This window comes from Protopterus annectens, chromosome 9.part0 (assembly GCF_019279795.1).
Source record: "Protopterus annectens isolate FY-2018-M chromosome 9.part0, PAN1.0, whole genome shotgun sequence".
Lineage (NCBI taxonomy): Eukaryota > Metazoa > Chordata > Ceratodontiformes > Protopteridae > Protopterus > Protopterus annectens.
The window spans coordinates 627,575,170-627,594,434 of NC_056743.1; positions in this window are offsets into that span (position 1 = coordinate 627,575,170).

Genomic DNA, 19,265 nt, shown 5'->3' on the forward strand with positions numbered 1-19,265 from the left:
CTTTCAGAGACCACTCATGAGGCATGAGGATAGCTCTGCTCAACTTGTCCGCAATTTGATTGGACTTCCCGGGGATGTGCGTTGCTATCAGAAAACGATGAGAAGAAATCGCCCATTGCCACAATCTGAGTGCTTCTCGACACAGGGGGTAGGACCTGGTTCCGCCTTGTTTGTTGATGTACCACACTACAGACATATTGTCTGTCTGGATTGCAATCGTTCCCAAGGGAAGAGAGTCTTGAAGGGCTTGCAACGCTAAAAGCACTGCTCTCATCTCCAGAACATTTATGTGCAAGTGGCATTCGTTTGGTTGCCATGTGCCCTGGACCGTCCTGCCCTGATAATGCCCCCACCCGATCAGGGAGGCGTCCGTTGTCAGAGTAGCAACCGGAGGGTGGAACAAAGGGTCTTCCCAACAAGAGCTGAGGGAAGACATCCACCACATGAGATGATTTCTGCACTGCGTGATCATAATGGTGTGGGACATTGGAAGTTGCTGGTATGACCATTGTGTAAAGAGCATCCATTGAAGGATTCGCATGTGGAATCTGGCTAATGGAAGCAGAGGTATGGCCGCCATAATTCCCAACACTTTCAGAACTAACCTGGCTTTGATTCTGTTGTTGTTGAAAAGGAGTGAGACCAGTTTGTGTATGTCTGTTATTCTCTGATCTGTTAGTCTGCAGACATGTCTACTGTGTCTAGATTTGCGCCTATGAAGGTAATAGTACGACAAGGCGACAAAACAGACTTTTCGCAATTTATTGAAATGCCTAACTTTTGACAAATGCGAAAAGAGTAATCCCTGGCCATCAGAAGGAGATGCTTGGTGGGAGCTGTGAGGAGCCAGTCGTCCAAATATGGAAACACCTGGAATCCTTGTCATCTCAGGTGAGAAGCTACCACTGCCATGCATTTGGTAAACACGCGGGGGGAGTGGTGAGACAAAACCGCACCGCTCTGAATTGAAAATGACTGGCTCCCAGCCTGAAGCGGAGGAATCTTCTGGGCGTCTGTTCATTTTATGTGATAGTACGCATCCTGAAGGTCTATAGAGCACATCCAGTTTCCTTTTCCCAATAGGGGAAGGATGGACTGCAGCGTGACCATCCGAAATCTTGTTTTCTTGACTGATCTGTTCAAGATACTGAGATCCAAAATTGGTCTCCAGTCCCCTGTTTTCTTTGGAACTAAAAAGAACCTTGAGTAGATTCCGGATCCTTGCTGGTCTGCTGGAACTGGCTGAATTGCTCTTTTTGCAAGCAGTTTTGAAATTTCCAAAACCGCTAGATCCCTTTGAGCGGGTGGAACATCTGGAAGGGATTTTTTTGATTGGTTCGGAATGCGAAGAAAGGGGATAGAATAGCCTTCGGAAATGACAGACTGTACCCATTTGTCTTGAGTCAGGGATAGCCAGGCTTCTGGGTACAGTGACAATCTTCCCCCGACTGCCTCCGAAGGTGGGCAGTCGGGCAACACCTCAGAGAAGGCTTCTCGATTGCCCTGGTTCTGCGGAGCCCCCCTGCCTCGAGGGCGACGTCTACCATTGTTATTCCCGCCTCTGCCTCTGGCGGGGAAACGACTTTGTGCGTCAGGCGAAGTCCCTTGAGATTGTTTACGGAACCACATTTTTCCACTTTTCTGGCCTTTGGGGTAAGGCCTAGAAGGAGTAGAAAAACGGACTCCGACGGCAGAAAGAGTCTTGCCATCAGTCTCGCACCTAGTCAAGGTTTCTTTCACTTGAGGACCAAAGAGATGATCCATCAAGCGGGAGTTAGTGAAAGACGTCTTGAAGGGTCCATAAATTGCATAGTCGCATCCAGGCATGTCTCGTAAGGCCACACCTGTCCCTGCGGCTACTCGCTCCATCAGCCGCATAAGAAAGGAGGCATGGAGGAGTTGGCTATGGAGTTAAGGGTAGCCAGCTGAGTGTTCATCTTATCTTGAAAACCCACAGCTGTAGGGTCCTTCAACATGTCACTCGCTTCTTTAATCAAGTCCCTTTGAAGACGAGTGAAATGGCACAGGTAGATCAGCGACGCATAGTAAATGTCGCTGACGAGAACATCCGCTTCCTGTCCATGGACCTAGATTCCTTGTTAGGTGGATGGACAGGTACTGAAGGATCAGCTAGTTCCTTCTTAGTGGCAGCAGCTACCACCATAGCATCCACAGAAACTCCTTTTGTCAAGAACTGTTTGTCTGCTGGTGCGTTATGAATTTTGAGGGTCTCCTGGGAGTGGGGTCCACTGAATCAGGAGCCGTCCATGCCTTTAGCTACCACCTGCATGAGGGGGTCAAGGGGAGACACCCAGGAGGTGGAAGGACGAGAGCCAAACGCCTCAAGGTACACAGATTCATCCTCCGAAGGGTTGAGGGCTGGCCAATTTCCCCTCTGTTTGAGGATTTCGAGAATGTCTGCGAAAGAGACATCTTCAGAAGGGGAACGGGGGGAACCCTCGGAATCCTCTAAATCTGTGTCAGATGTGATGGACTCAGGTGAGTCAATGTGTTTCCTCTTACACTTCCTCTTCCGAGGGGGCTCTTCTGCCAAATCAGGAGAGGCCTCGGAAGAGGATGATATCCCACAGGGGTTCCTGAGGAGCTGGCTCTCTGCGGTCCGGGATGAGGGAGTGAGTCGACTTGACCTGAGGCACCGTGGGGAGGCGGACGGAGCCGACTGTAGAGTAGAGCCAGGCTCTAACACACTCCGCATGACCTCGAGCACACCTGTCAGGCAGAGCCAGAGGTCCCGCTCCGAGCTGAGAACCTCCCTCGGCACTGACAGTGATGGCTCGAGGCGATGTCGGAGCCGAACTCACCAGCGCCAAGCTCCGAGAGGAAGGCGGGTCGGACAAGGGTCCGATGCCACTCACCGGAGCTGACGAGGAAGCTTCGGTGCCGAGATTCTTCGAAGAAGAAATCGGACGGAGCCGAAGACATCTGTATCGGCTCCGACGCTACCACAGTCTCGGTTCAGCGCCCGGCTCCGAGCTCAACGGAGTCGGAGGAGGAACATATTGATGGACAGGGGCAGGCATCGACTGATGAGTCGGGCTCTGAAGCATTTGGGCCAGTGCCTCGGACTTAAGAAGTCGACTCACTACCCTCTGAAGGTCATGATCCAACAGCCTCGTTGACCTAGAGGTGAGATTTGTGGCTCCGTTCAGACAGCAGGGGAGATATGCTGGAGCCGAATGAACGGAGCCAAGGGATGGTGACCTAGATCTCTTCCTAGATGTCGGCTCCGAAGGTCTGGTCGGAGCCGACAAGGGGATTTCTAATACCTCGGCTCCAGCCAGAAGTTGTAGACTCATCGGCTCCAGCCAGAGCCGATGCAGACGTAGGTTTAACAACCTTAGGTCTCGGCTCAGTAGCTGGAGCCGAGGACCTAGATGCCTTAGAGGGCTTCCCAGAAACAGAAAGGGAATCCTCAGGCTTAAGTAGACCCCTTAAGATCAACTTGTTCTTTCTTTCCTGCAGGACCCTGGGACTGAAGCCGTGGCAAACAGCACAGGAGTCCTGCAGGTGCAAAGGGCCCAGGCAGTAGACACAAGAAGTGTGACCGTCTGTCAGAGACATTTTCTGACAGCACGCATCACACTTCTTGAAGCCTGAGACCTTTGTGTCTTTAGACATCCTAGAACAAGAAAGTGTAACCACACACACTCAGTCAGACACACTGATTACACTATCTTATTTTAAAACTTAAAAATAAAACTATAGCTAAAAGTTTTAATTAAGAGCAACACACACACACCACTAGGGAATGGGGAAGGCCAGAAGGCCGAAGGAGAACTTTAAGTTCTTGTGGGAAAGAAAACGGGATTTCCTGAAAAACAGGGGTAGAAATCCACTAAACTAAGGGAAAAGTAGTTAAACTTAAAAATATATGGGTTTAAGTATCTATCTTCACTGAAAAATACACTTACCAACAAGCCGGTAGAAAACCAACACCTCGATCGCTGTAGCGGCAAACGAGATCTGAGGTAACTCTCGCCTAGCATTGTGGGATATAAGGGGAGCCTCGAGCCGGTGGAACCAACTCTCGAGCTTTTAGAGTGGCCGAGTCGGAGCCGAGGTCGGCTCCGAACCCATCCAGCAAGAATGAAGGCGAGATAGACAACTTAACATCATGAATTTTACCAAAGAAATGCCTGGTCTAAATCACCGTAGCTAGTACTGCCTGAAAATGACACAGTTATGCTACAGACCAGGATGGACTAGGAAAGACCCAAATCTTAACTGAGACCCAGCAGTTTAAGAACCAACCTATTAATATTACACTTAAAAAGTTTAACCGCTATAAATGAGTAGGTGGCTGTTTTGCTGTACAGAAAATAGTTCTCAGTAAAGTAGCATGAGGATATTGGGAAAGACTATTTACTTGGCAGATAATCCTGTTGTGCTGCTGTCTTAATCCTATTCTTGAGTCACCGCTTATGTAATCGCTGCTGACCACCTTCTGTGCATCCAGTGTGTGAGGAACAGAAAAAGATAGAAAATCTTACAACACGGAAAGAACGAAAGGCACACGACTGAAGAAATGTATGCATGTTAAAAGAAATTAATGTCACAGCAGCACTTAACTGCCACTTCAGTGTTTACAATAATGTTACACAGCATTCTGTCATTTGAAGGGACAATAATTGGCAGCATGTATCAACTTCTGGATTAGAGTTTAACATGCAGTGGAGAATGAGAGAGTTATTTTCAGCTTCAGATTATAAGAATACATGTTTAACTTTTGACCTTCAAAAATAAGGTCTTTTCAGTCCAAACCAGATAGAGGTTGGAGGATAGGGGCAGACAGACAAAAACAGGCAAAGACAGCATAGGTGAACAAATAACCACACACATACTATGTGGATATACACATACAGCATGGATGGATAAAGTCACATAAACTGCCGTAGCATATTAACAAATATTACAGAGTAGCATTTGCATGTTTTGATTTACACACTTGAAGAGCAAAAAGATATGCACTTACATGCCTGACTGTTCTTCTACCACTTGAGAAAGATACTTACTATAAGATAAAAAAATGTGTTGCGTCTTATCACGTGATGTAAAAATTGTGCCATTATGAAACATGGAAAAAATAAAAGTAGCGCACAGAAGTAATTTGCTACTTGTGTTAAACTTGTAACACTGCACTTTAATTTTATAGTAGTACTATGCCTGTATTATATATATATATCTCTGACCATCTTGTACTGCATTTTTAATAAGTAGAAGGGAAATATTGACTGATGTAAAAATTGTGCCATTATGAAACATGGAAAAAATAAAAGTAGCGCACAGAAGTAATTTGCTACTTGTGTTAAACTTGTAACACTGCACTTTAATTTTATAGTAGTACTATGCCTGTATTATATATATATATCTCTGACCATCTTGTACTGCATTTTTAATAAGTAGAAGGGAAATATTGACTAGACTTACCTTCCTATCACATTGACCTAGGTACTTGCATGTTATATAAATGCCAGAATATGGCAAAGGTAGTAATATTCAATATGGAGAATTGAAAAGTAAAACTCTCCTGTTGTCTGTAATGCCCAAACTGTCACATGGGGTGCTTCCTTTTTATGGATGTGCGGTACAAGGGAACCATTAAATAAAGCATTGCTACTTACACCTTTTTGCTGTTTCACTTCTAATTTGTAGAAAATTTTGTAGCAAAGAAATGCAGTACAAACACAAATCCACGTTTGTTCACCACATATCTAACTGGTCCGAATTTAGTGCAGCATATCTGCGAATAGAGAAATATTGTGAAAGCGATTCTAGCATTATTAATAAGTGTAACAAATCATATGGACTAAACGCAGAATCTTAGTGTAAAATAGTTTATAAACTTCTGCTAGGAAAGGTTTCAGAGCGACACTGCAATTGACTACTAATGTTAAAAAGATAAATGTGATTACTGATTATTGGTTCTCTTGCATTTTCTGTATTCGACACAAACCATCAGTAGCTTTCATCTTTATGCTATTGTGAGGTAGACAGTAAGTTTGCTGATGAGAAACCAGTAGATTCTATCCTATGCACTGGCCATACATTGACACATCTTGCTGAAAAACATTTGCAAGAGGCTACAGAATTTCTCCTTTTTCCTGCTATATTTGGAACATAGGTCAGAATGCAAGAAACAACTTAAAGCTCAAGATTTGTGATGGGAAAACACAATTTCAGAAAAAAACTCCACTGCACTATACCTATTCAAGGTATTATTAAATATATGTGGTAGATACTGCATCTATTTTTAAAGGTTACTAAATTTGGCAGAATGTCCTGCATAGAATGCATATAAAAGGCTGCATGCAGAACATCCAGCAAGAGCATTGTTCTCTTTCAGTTTTTCATCCTTCTGGGTCCTTTACACTACCACATACAAAGTGATGGCAAATATCAGCCCCCACACCCCAGCTCTATCCGCACAGTAATCAGTTCTTATGGCTCTTTAGAACAATTATCCCAGCAATGATTAGTGCCTTTGCAGCCCCACCTAAACTGGATCAGTGAGCTGTCCTGTAAAGCCTACCCATTCCCTATTCTTCATGTTGGTGACTGAAGCTCCCCCAAACTCTCTCACATACCTTTAAGAAGTCAGCTTCCCCTTCCTACCCTTTCAACTGTCCTTTCAGTAGCTGGATTCCCCTGCCTACCTTCTCACCTAAACAGTCAGGGATCAGAGTATTCTGTCAATCACTATATATCCTGGCTGTGATGGAAACACTCTTGCCAACAACGTCATACTGAAAAATGATCAAAGTACTCTGTCAACCACAATCCAGGCACTAAATACAGAAAGACATAAAGAAGGTATGGAATAATGACACAGCAAAGCATACAAATAAATTCAGTTAAGTAAAAAATGGTAAATGTTAGGAAATAAGTATGCAGTAACACAATAAGAACTGACAACTGTATAAGTTAATGCAGTAAGGGCAGCAGAGTATTCTGGCAGCTGCACTAACCCAGGCTAGAATATCTGGGCTTTAATGCCTATGGTAAGCGGCATAGAACAGCAGTAATAAGGTAATAGTCCATTTCAAAGACTGGAAGTCAGCTGCTTTGAAAATGAACCTGGAAGACATTGTTCATATCAAGAACAAGAAGGGTATGTGATTTTCTGTGCCTGAAGTTAGGGACTTGTAGACGAGCACCATACATGCCAACAACATCATTGGCTAGTAAGCTTCAAAACTTAGGGCTAATGTCAGCATTGGTATCAAGACTGCCTATTCACTTCCTCAGTAACAGAGACAGAGGTGTTAAATTAAGTAACTAGATTTTAACTGTTATAATGTATTCATGATAGTCATGGTCATGCTTACATTTGTCAGATCCTCAAGATGTTTGAGCCGTTTTCTATGAAGACTCTGCGCTCTGTAATCAGTAGGTTTCTTACTGGTCTGTCAAGAAGCAAGGCACCATCTGCCTGTGACCTAAGTGAAGAGGGTGCATATGAGATCTTCAAAGTAGCTCTCTGATGTGGGTAGTAATACTCATTGGTTAAGTTATGTGTTAAAGAGTTTAGAAGGTTAAGGAGCAGGAAAGCCCATTTTGCAATAAGGAGACAGGATACGATACTGATAAAAAAGGATGCTCCCAATGTGAGTGTGTGTGTGTGTGTGTGGGGGGGGGGGGGGATGAGTATCAGCTAAAAGACTGAACTTTGTAATTTTACATTTTTTAACATTATAAGTATTTTCAAGTGTAATTACTGGTTAGACTATTCTCCAGACAAGGAATAAGTGCATTTTAGCCAGTTACAACCCCCCCCCCAAGTTTCAGTAATAAAGATGCCTGCTTTTCTTCTAGGCTATTTTAAAGGACAATTTCACCTACATGTAGATTTACATTTTTAATGTTATTACTTGGACTTCCAAGAGTGGCTATTGACTGTTGGTAGTTTATTCCAAAGCATGTGACAGGTACATTTTAGACAGTTGCCCACCTAGTTGCATTTGTTAGGTGTCTGCTTATCTTGCAGGCTATTGTAAGGGTCAATTCAATTTTCCAATGTAGTTAGCATTATTTCACATTTATTTTTCACCCTATAACATCATCTGTATATAAATTAATTCTCAGAAAACTTTCAGTAAGTAGCTTTCAGTTTCTTAATTTTCATTTCCCTGCCTCAGATTGTGAAGGTCTTGATATCCTGAACTAATATTTAATAATATTTAATCTTCTTCTTTCGGCTTTTCCCGGTTAGGGGTCGCCACAGCAGAACTCCGGTCCACTAATGATTGGCAGTAGATTTTTTACGTACCGAGTTGCCAGCTCTGACGCACAACCTTCAACGAAGGTACACCCATTCACGCATGTCTCCACACAGAAGATGCTTTAGCTGAGAATCGAACAGGACAATGTCTTACTGTGAGGTGACAACACTACCGCAGCACCATTTAATAATATTTAATAATAATAATTGAAATTCCTGTTTAGATTCTGTGTTGTGCCAGAAAGGAGCTTGTGTTAGGCTACGCAACAGAACATATACGACACAGTTTCAAATTTTGTTTTTGGCTTCCCTTAGCGTACCTTCCAGCTGACAATCTGACACACATTATTGTTTGAGTTGTTCCTAAAGTTTAGTGGCCTTGGTATTACTTCTCCTGCATTGAGTCATCTTGGTGAAGCAGAAACATAGAAGACAGCATCCGAATGAATCATATACACTGTTGTGTATATAGGCGGATTTTTTAATACCCTGACTAGGCAGAGCTACTGAGCTTATGTGCATCACCACACATAGCATTAGTTTGTTCCATAGCCCCCCCATCCCCATGCCAAATTTAATGACACATCTGCAGTGATTAGAGCAATACCCTTATCATTAGGGGTAATGCCAAACTGCAACCAAGAAACCCCACCCTTCCCTCTCAGAATGGGCAAGCTAAAAAAGACAATGCACTGTAGTTTTCAGTGTATGTCATTACCCACAACTTTAAATCTTTAGACTGCATCTTGCTGAAGCCACTAATGTGTTACGAAGCACAAAGCAGTTGTAAGTGAAACTCTTTTCTGTGGAGTTGTTGAAGAGAATATGATGAATAGAAATATATTGCACTCTACCCCTATATAAACAAACTGGTATTCTCATTGTTTAGCCAATGAAGTGTTGGTTTTATGCACATAACTGTATAGCGTTAAGAACAGTATGCATTAATATAAATAGCTTTTGTCTGTGTCACGAAAGGAGGTACTGCCAGCACAGAATTTTGTAAATGGTTATGTGTCATTTATGAATGTCAACATGCTTATTTATTTATTTATTTATATTTGTTGACCAGGAGTGTCCGACTGGACGTAGGTCCATTTTCAGTGGAGGCCCGGGGAGAAAAGCTCCACAGTTAAAATAAACAGACAGTAGTTACATTGGATTACATAGCGATTAACAATTTACATAGCAATTACTTACAACATATTTACAGATGAAGAACATAGTACATCAGTAGACAACTAGAATCTTTATCTGTGAAGTACATAACAGACATTAACAAATGTTACAAGAAGAAATTCCTACTGTATAATAAGTACTGGCTTATGAGCATCTGAGCTTGCTATAATCAAGGTATTAAGTGGAGTGGAAAGAAAGGTAGTGGTTGGATGGGGAGGGTGATATTAGAGTGGGAGTTGCAAGGGCATAGCCAGCATGTTTTTAGATGCGCTTTTAGTAAAGTTTTGAAGTGGGTGCATGATGGTATGGAGGTAATTGTGGGTGGGAGGGAGTTCCATAATTTGGCTATGGTGCAAGAGAATAGTGCTTCACCAGCAGAGTTATTGGCTTTAGTGATCTGCAAGTGATTTTTGTTGCTGGATCTTAGTGGTCTGGTGGTGCGATAGGGTTGTAGTAGATTCTGGAGGGATGGGACATTTAGTGGATGATTCACTAGTTTGTGGGCAAGTGAGAGTTGATGCCATTGAAAAGGAGGTGAGGGAGTTCAAGCCAGCCCAGTTCAGCAAGTGAGAGACAGTAGTGACTACGGTAGGATGCCCCTGTGGCGAATTTGGCAATTTTGTTGAAGCAGGTCTCTAGCTTGTTTAAATTGCATTGCCTTAGGTTGGTATATATTGGAGAGGCATAAAGTAGGGTGGAGATAAGGTGGGAATTTGCTATTGAAATCTTTGCTGCTTTGGTGAGAAGTTGCTTATTTCTGTATAGCGCTCCTAGTTTATTGTGGACTTTTATTATGGTCAAGGATATGTGAATGTCAAATTTTAGTTTATTGTCTATTTCCACTCCTAGCAATTTGGTGTGTTCAGTTGGGTATATAGTGGTGTTGTATTTTGCTGTGATGTTAAAGTGAGAGTTGTTTTGAGTATGTTTGGTGGGTTGGAAGATGAGTAGTTTAGTTTTGTTTGGGTTGAGTATTAATTGGGCATTGGATAACCAAGTTTCAACAGAGGAAAAGGCTTCCTGTGTGACTTTTTGCAGTTTGGGTAGGGACTGGGGCTTCATATAAGATGTTTGTGTTACAACTTTATTATAACTGTATGTTATGTGTATATCAAACTGGTGGTATATAAGTGTGTGTTGAAAAGATATTTTGCAAAGTACTGAGCTTAAAGATGTATCCACAGTGTACCCTACTGGAAAATAACAGAAATGTACATGCACTATTGTAACTGTTTAAATGTATATATTTTAACAACTGGAACACAGGAGTTTAACTTCAGAAAAATAGCTGAAATTAAATTACTTTATGGCAGCAAGGAGACACAATGCCTAAAACTAGGGAACTTTCTGCATTGTCTTGCAAGTGTTTTATTGTTTTATGACTTTTAGTATGTACCAAGATTTGAGGAAAAGCCCTTGTGTATGTATTTTCACAGGTAGATGCTAAATGCTACCAGATGCATCAATGGATGTTTTTCACCTGGGATAGAGTAAGATGACAAGAAATGATGTCATTCTGCAAACTATCCCAGCAGTAATATTTGAGATATTAATTTGGGAAGTCTCTTTGTGAGAGACAGCATTCTGTATTTGTCTTTGATCTGACAACATCAGATCCACTCACCATATCTGCCTTGCTGCTCTAAAGTAAGTTATTAGGGTACAGTAATTCTCTTAGATACAGTCAGGAATATAACAAAGCTTAGCTTAGATGATTTTCTTTATTTATTTGAGACTGTCCTGCAATGTTGTTTTAAATATTTGCTGCGATTTTGAATGCTGATGTTACTGTAAATGTATATTTAGTATTGTCTTGTTCATTTACTTATTATTAAATATATTTAAACCTTTCATTGTGGTTGGTCTGTCTAGACATATTTAAGCTCTGAGAGTACTTGCATATTTATTTGGTGACACTGTCTAGGTCACTCCTAATAGCATTGCTCTTGGTCAAACTACCATTTGTATTGATAGTAATATTACACAGTAAGATTAAAAACCCTTTGTTAAGGGCCTTAAAGTAGCTGCTAAAGAGTTGGCTGGTGGCAGTAAGAACTACCTTATAGTCTGGGCAGAAGGAGGCATAGCTAGTAAACCTGTGACAGCCTTTCCTAGGTGTGTGTGTGTGTGTGTGTGTGTGTGTGTGTGTGTGTGTGTGTGTGTGTGTGTGTATGTGTGTATAAAACAAATCTTTAAGAGTGTGTGTGTCAGCTACTTGGGCAGGGACCCAAAGCACTGGTTGGACAGAGAGGGTTCTGGAGGTCTTGGCTTGACCACTCGGCTGAGATCCCAGCTCTATTACTGTGCCATTGGGGAGTCTTATTGGGGATCTGGAGAAAGAGGGAGAAACCAGCCCCAGACTGACTGTGGTCTCTGTGTGCTCTTAAGGGAAATCACACTTGATGCATAGAGCTGCATATGGAAATACTGTGTGTGTATCTGTCTTCCTCCCAGTGTACTTCCCCCACTGGTGCTAGTGGTGAGGATTGAGGCCCCTTGAATACTGGGCCAGTGGTGGGGTGTCACAGTCTTCAGTGATAGTTGTATGAAGTGACATCTATCAAATACAGAGGAATTTGTAGAGGCTCTTATAGCTGCCTGAGAGAATAACCCCTAAGTAAGAGTGCAGGGAAGAGTCTGGAAATTTACCATGGACCGTTTTGTTAAATATTTAACAAATCCCTGCAAGTTAACCATTCTGATTGGAAGAAGATTTAAATGTACCATGCAAAACGTTTTAGTGGCTTACACTTAGTGCAAATTAAAATAATTTGGTGAATCGGCAACAATGCCATTGATGTCAGAAAATAACAAGCCAGTGACTCACAACACTGTCATTGTAATAAACTCAAAAATGAAGTTTCTCATTTATACATCTAGGCTATGTCATATATGGGAACAAAATGCATTAAAGGAACAAGACGAATAGACAGAAAAACAAAATCATGTCAGTGAGGCAGTCCCCATAATGGTCATTCTTTATTCTTAGTATATCATATTAATATATAATAAGAGACAGAATGATTCTTATGCATTAGTGCAGCACTATTCTTAAATGGTCTATTCAAGCAAAGTCAGTGGCTATTTTTAATTTAATTACCATAATCTATGTTTACTATAAGCCTGTAAAAACTTTTCATGATCAATTTACATTTTCTTCAATACAAAAGTTATGCAAAAATCAGGGTTTTGTTAAGTATTGAAAGCTGTAGTATTTAAACATTTCTAGGGCCACCCAACCCCACACTCTTGTCAGGTGTGACAAATGCCAGCTTTGCTTACTCATTGGTGGATGACATTACTGTAAGTCATGTTGCATTGTCACCTCACAGCAAGTAGTTCTTCAGCTGGATTCTTACCTGGGGTGTCTTCTGGGCAGAGTCTGCATTTTCTCCTTGTGGTCATGTGAGTTTCCTCCAGGTACTCTGCTTTCCTCCCACATTCCAAAGACATGTAATCGGTGGATCGGACACTCTAAATTGGCCATTAGTGTGAGTGTGTGGTACGGAAAAAAACAGCGACAGGGCTAGCCACCCAGCAGTGTGAAATTTCGCTTTAGTTCAACACTGTTAAAGCGACACCCCCATCCAATGTGCAAAAATGGGAAAAGGGTTTGTAGATGGATGGATGAACATCATTTGCATGCATCTTTTCATGCTATGCTTTCTCACTGATAAAAGCAGCAAATCTCTGGCCAAAAATAAGAGTATGTGTCAGTCTGTGTGGGGTTGTAATGTTTCTCTTTTCTTCATACAAAGCAGATATCTATAGCTATCTTTATAATACTTTGCTGACATCAACAATACAAAGTCTTGAGATTGAAAAGATTAGTTGGTAGCCTGCATTAATAGAATCTGCTGGACAGAAATATTTGTCTCCCAGAAGTTACCACACCTTTGGAACAGACTCCCACTTCATGTCAAGCAGAGCTCCTCATTGGCCCACTTCAAACTCAATCTGGATGATTGGATGGGTAACCGTAAATTCATCCCAGGGGTTCCACCTGTGTCCCTCTTGGGGTGATAGATGCTGCTCATGGAAATAAGGGTAAAACTTGGCTAGGTTTGTAAGGGTCCTAGGATCATTAGCCTAATAACTTCCTATGATCCTATGATCCTATCAATATTATAGAATCTGTGCTGTCTTATGTCTTACAAGCTGAAATAAATTCCTTTCCAAAACATTATGAGATTTGAAAGGGAAAAAAATGGACCCATCAAGATCTGTGATACTGAAACAGGTGTAAAAAAATGAAAGATATTGAAGGATTGATGGACATCAAACACCAGATACTTACAAGAAAAAAAACCTACTGGAATGAGATTACCAACCTTGGAAGGTGGAATTTTCCTTTAAGCTAACCTCCAACTATGCTGACTTCCCAGTCAATGTAATAATAACATAAAACTACAGGGTCCAGTTATACCCCCAGTTGGATGGAACAGTTTATATAGTGTCCATTTTGCTAATCTGAGTCAGTCCCTATGGTGTAATTGTGATATCCTTTAGTGACTTTCAAACATCACAAGGTAGGTTTTGGCTGTATTCAGTTGTAACTTTTTCTACTATACTCATTGTAAACATCTGTTAAGTCTTTTATAATGATTTTCAGATAATCTAAAAGTTTGGTCTAGGTCTAAGGATGACCAGGTGATCAGCATAGAAAATGTGCTGAAAGACAGGCAGAACCAGAGATAGATTTGAAATATAGGAGAATGGCATGAGTCCTGGAATTGATGCATGCCTATGAACTACAGATTTTTTCCTGTCTGCAAAAAAAGTACCAGCAATACTTTGGCAGCACTACAAGCAAAGTAGTCGGAATATCATTTTAGTATATCTTAACAAAAGTGGACAGCCTTGACATGCAGTATTACTAAAGTATGATCAAGTGGGTCAACATTTCATTTTAGGCTGGCTAGCAAATGCAGCTCCTTATAAATAGCCAATGCCCATTTTTGTTCAGGATGTTGTCTGAAATTGATAGGAGTTTGTTAAAGTTATTGTAACCTCTGAGGAACATCCAATGTGTGGCCAAGATGTCTGGAACTGTACCTTAACGTTTATACCAGATTGCAGAATATAGATCCACTTCCCACCAAGTGTTGCCTTTTGCAACAACCCCAAACAGAGCATGTTTTAGGGATGAATACCTTTTCAATTCTGCATAAGAAAAAAAGCAGAATTAAGAAATTGTTCATTTAGCCAAAAAGACCTCCTAAAACATCTAACAAATCTATAACTTAATTAACTGAAACCAATGTAAATATACCAGGACTTTTTAAATCTTACATAAAAGCCCATCTCATTCAGAGGATAAATGCATTATTTTTGAAAAAGTGTATGCCATGATGCGCACGATATATGCCTGGCTATGTCTTTTGTAATCCTATCCTGAATTCAAATTGTTCAATATCTAGTAACCCTCGTATTTAGTGACATAGTGTTGTCTGACTACAAATAATTCTCTTTAGCAGCTTTTGAGGACTATGTAAAGTGGGGATGATCAGAAATCTATAGTTGCATTTGGAGACATGACTTTTGGTAATGGGATAATAAATGCTTGTTTCATTCATTAGCCATAATTCCATGTAACAAAAGAATACTAAGTGTAAATTAAGGGGCAAACATTTTTATTACTATGGGGTAGAGTGCATAAGATCCATTATTCTTTATTTCTTAGGTTTCAAGTTGTAGCTCAGCATCTCTTTAATAACAACTTGAGTCTATTGAAAGTAAGTTGATAAGATGCTGTTTAAGCTCAAGTCCTTCACAAACAACACGGCAAATTCTTTAGCAACATCTTGTTTACAGGTGTCTGGCTTTCCTTGCATTTAAAATAAAGCAACTGATGAATCATTGTCTTCTCCATGTACAGGTTTTAGCTCATTCTGAGATGTTCTTGACTTTCCAAATAAACCACTGATAAAGCTACATTTTTGTTTTCTTTTTTCAGTTTAATTGTAGAATTTGTTCTTATGAATGCAGCATAATCTGCATTCCAAAGAGTGCTTTCTGACATGCACAACAGGTGCTTCGACTTCACAACTTTCGGTAATATGAAGTTTCACATATGTAAACTTGCAATGTATTCATATTGATGTTCTAAGGTTCAACATTTTGGCTGTTCGACTACATAAAGTAGATCCACACACACACACACACACACACACACACACACATATATATATATATATATATATATATATATATATATATTTTTTTTGTTACAAGGGAAGAGTATAGCAATAACCCACGTCTGGGTGTGGGTAATGCTGGATTTACCCACGGTTGGCATGGTTTGGTCCCGAGGAAGCCCGAGGACCAAACAACAACCGTGGGTAAATACAGCATTACCACACCCAGAAGTGGTTATTGCTATTATATGACATTATTTAAGAAAAGAAACTATTACTTTTCTTAAATAATGGCATAGTATAATGCCTGTTTACTGCCCTTCCGCAGATGTCTGGCATCCGCGGCAGTTCTGATGTACTGCGTGCCTATGCAGTACATCAGAGCTGTGGGCAAAAGCAACAGAGAAAGCAAGATCTCCGTTGCTTTTTTTTTACTGTTTTCGCTATGTTAAATGGGTCTAACTTAGCGAGACAGTTTTAAAATAAGCAATGGAGATGTCCGTTGCTTATTTTAAAACTGTCTCGCTATGTTAAACCCATTTAACATAGCGAAACAGTAAAAAAAGCAACGGAGATCTTGCTTTCTCCGTTGCTTTTTTTTAAAACCTGTCTCTCTATGTTAAATGGGTTTAGCATAGCGAGACAGCTTTAAAATAAGCAACGGAGATCTCCGTTGCTTATTTTAAAGCTGTCTCGCTATGTTAAACCCATTTAACATAGTGAGACAGTGTTTTAAAAGTAGAGTTATACTAATGGAAAAAAGTCCGGGTGACCGGACCTTTTTCCATTAGTATAACTCGATTTACAATGTGCACGCTGGCCAATCAGCGTGCACGTTTTGGGGGGGGTCATGGTATAATATAGCAATAACCCATGCCTGGGTGTGGGTAATGCTGGATTTACCCACGGTTGGCGTGATTCGGTCCCGAGGGTGAAGCCCGAGGGACCAAAGCCAACCGTGGGTAAATACAGCATTACCCACACCCAGAAGTGGGTTATTGCTATTATACCATGACATTATTTAAGAAAAGAAACTATTACTTTTCTTAAATAATGGCATAGTATAATGCCTGTTTACTGCCCTTCCGCAGATGTCTGGCATCCACGGCAGTTCTGATGTACTGCGCGCCTGCGCAGTACATCAGAGCTGTGGGCAAAAGCAACGGAGAAAGCAAGATCTCTGTTGCTTTTTTTTTACTGTTTTCGCTATGTTAAATGGGTTTAACATAGCGAGACAGTATTAAAATAAGCAATGGAGATGTCCGTTGCTTATTTTAAAACTGTCTCGCTATGTTAAACCCATTTAACATAGCGAAACAGTAAAAAAAGCAACGGAGATCTTGCTTTCTCCGTTGCTTTTCGTGTCTCGCTATGTTAAATGGGTTTAGCATAGCGAGACAGCTTTAAAATAAGCAACGGAGATCTCCGTTGCTTATTTTATAGCTGTCTCGCTATGTTAAACCCATTTAACATAGCGAGACAGTGTTTTAAAAGTAGAGTTATACTAATGGAAAAAAGTCCGGGCGACCGGACCTTTTTCCATTAGTATAACTCGATTTACAATGTGCACGCTGGCCAATCAGCGTGCACGTTTTGGGGGGGTCATGGTATAATACTGCTTTCTTCACTGATTTAATTGTCAAACTACCAGACACTTCAAGGAAGTTTCACACAGACTGGAATTTTTCCATTGCTTCTAGATTTTGTCCCTACATTTCAGCAAATGAGGAAGGTTTTTAGACAGGCAGGCTTTGGTAGACTGGTTTCTCCTTTTAGTTATGAAAAGGAGTAGATTAGCCTGAATAGTTAATAAATTAGTATTTCACTTAAAGTGGGCATCTGTGCAATCATTTACTACAGGCAGAACTACAAGTTCATATACTAGCTCATTTTCCTCATGTGATGGCGTTGTCCAGTCTATTATTACACACAAGGTTGGTTTAAATCTTTCAAAGATCAACCTATAACAGAGAAGTGGTCACACATGGTGTGTGGTAAAGTTTAAATATCAAAGCACCTGGAAGTACTGTTAGTAAAGACCCCATCTATGGTGAAATGTCTCCTGTACATAGGAAATGAACTGGTTACATTACTGGCAGGTGGAGACAGTCCTTGACTGTGAACCTAGACACACAGCTAGGAGAGATTACAATACCATTCAAGGCTAATATAATCAAGTAAAATCAAGTTTGGTGTATGAATCAAATTTTTGATACCATGAAGCATATAGTTCAGAAATGTAATGGTGTTGGGGGGATACAGTTTAAGGTAATATACATTTTGTTGTTATTCCCCACTGTGAGTTGTGTTGTAACCAACATTGGGCACTGTGGATCACATTTTAGGTCATTGGTTACTATCTGAGCTTAGAAGATATTTTTACAAATAATACTGCTCCCTTACCTGGTTTGGGGATTGGTTGATTACATCTCTTGAGGCTGCAGTGATTGGGAAGTCTTACGATATTTGGGGTAAAACTCTTCAGCCAGAATTCAAAGATTGAGATGATCTCAGTGTATGTATCTGTGTTCATATATTAAACTGGTCCATATTATTATTGTAGTGCATGGAGCATTATGATTGTACTCAAACATGTTTAAATACTATCCTGGTTAAGCTCTACTATTGTGGAAGACCTGATCTTAACAACACTTGATTGCGAAGCTTCCCTCCAGGTGCTGATAACATCAGGTCTGCACTAAAAGTAGGCAGCACTGACCAGAAAACAGCAGCAGCATAGTATGAAATGGCTTCATTCCAACTCCTCTTTCTGCTTGCTGTCTGCTAAAATAAACCCAGTACTTTGGTTACGACTGCTTCCCTTACACAGGGAATATGTAACACATCAACCACTTCCCAACAGCTTTACCAGCTTTCAAAGCTGGTACAGCACATCACTACTTTTTTTAAATCTAATTTTTCAAAAACTAGTAGTACATGGAGAAAATAAATCTCCATGCACTGCAGAGAACTATGATTGATCTCGATTTGTAAAGAAAAACTATGTATTCTCAACATGGATGCCAAGATTCACATCTCAAGCAAAACATCCATATCTTGAACTCATAATATAATTATTAAGATCAGTGACCCAGTCATAATCCTCTGTATTATCCAGATTCCCAAGATTTAGCTGATCAGAACAGACACTGTGAGATGTGCCCCCCCCAACAGTTTGAGGTTCTGGAATTTGACCTCCATGTATGTGCTATAGTACTTCCTTTACTAAAAGTCAGTAGTAAAGTTTTTCATTGTAACGTGTCTTTGAAAGGCATACTAATTAAATTCTGCAGCCCACATTCTTGGGCCTATTGGTATAGTGCTGAAATATCAGTGAACTGTTTTAATCATCATCTTGAAAGAGAACAGAAATACCAGGTTTTAATGAAAAACACATCAAAAGCTGCTTTCTTAAACAAATGATGCTAATTAATATGTGACTTCATTTATAGGATGCAGCATTTTTTTATTGTTATATTGTCCCCCTTTTAATTAGTACCTCTGAGAGTAATTATATCCCTAGCTCATTCCCCCTGTGGAGTTCCGGAATGTTGCAATCTAACTTCCAACGCCTGCATTCTGGGCCTTTTGAGACAATCAAGTTATATTCTCACAGTTCAAACAAGCATTACTAATGAAAGTCTAAACAGCAAGCTGTAAAGCAAAGATATATCGTTACAGTGGTAGTATTTATTAGATTCTAAGTTTTA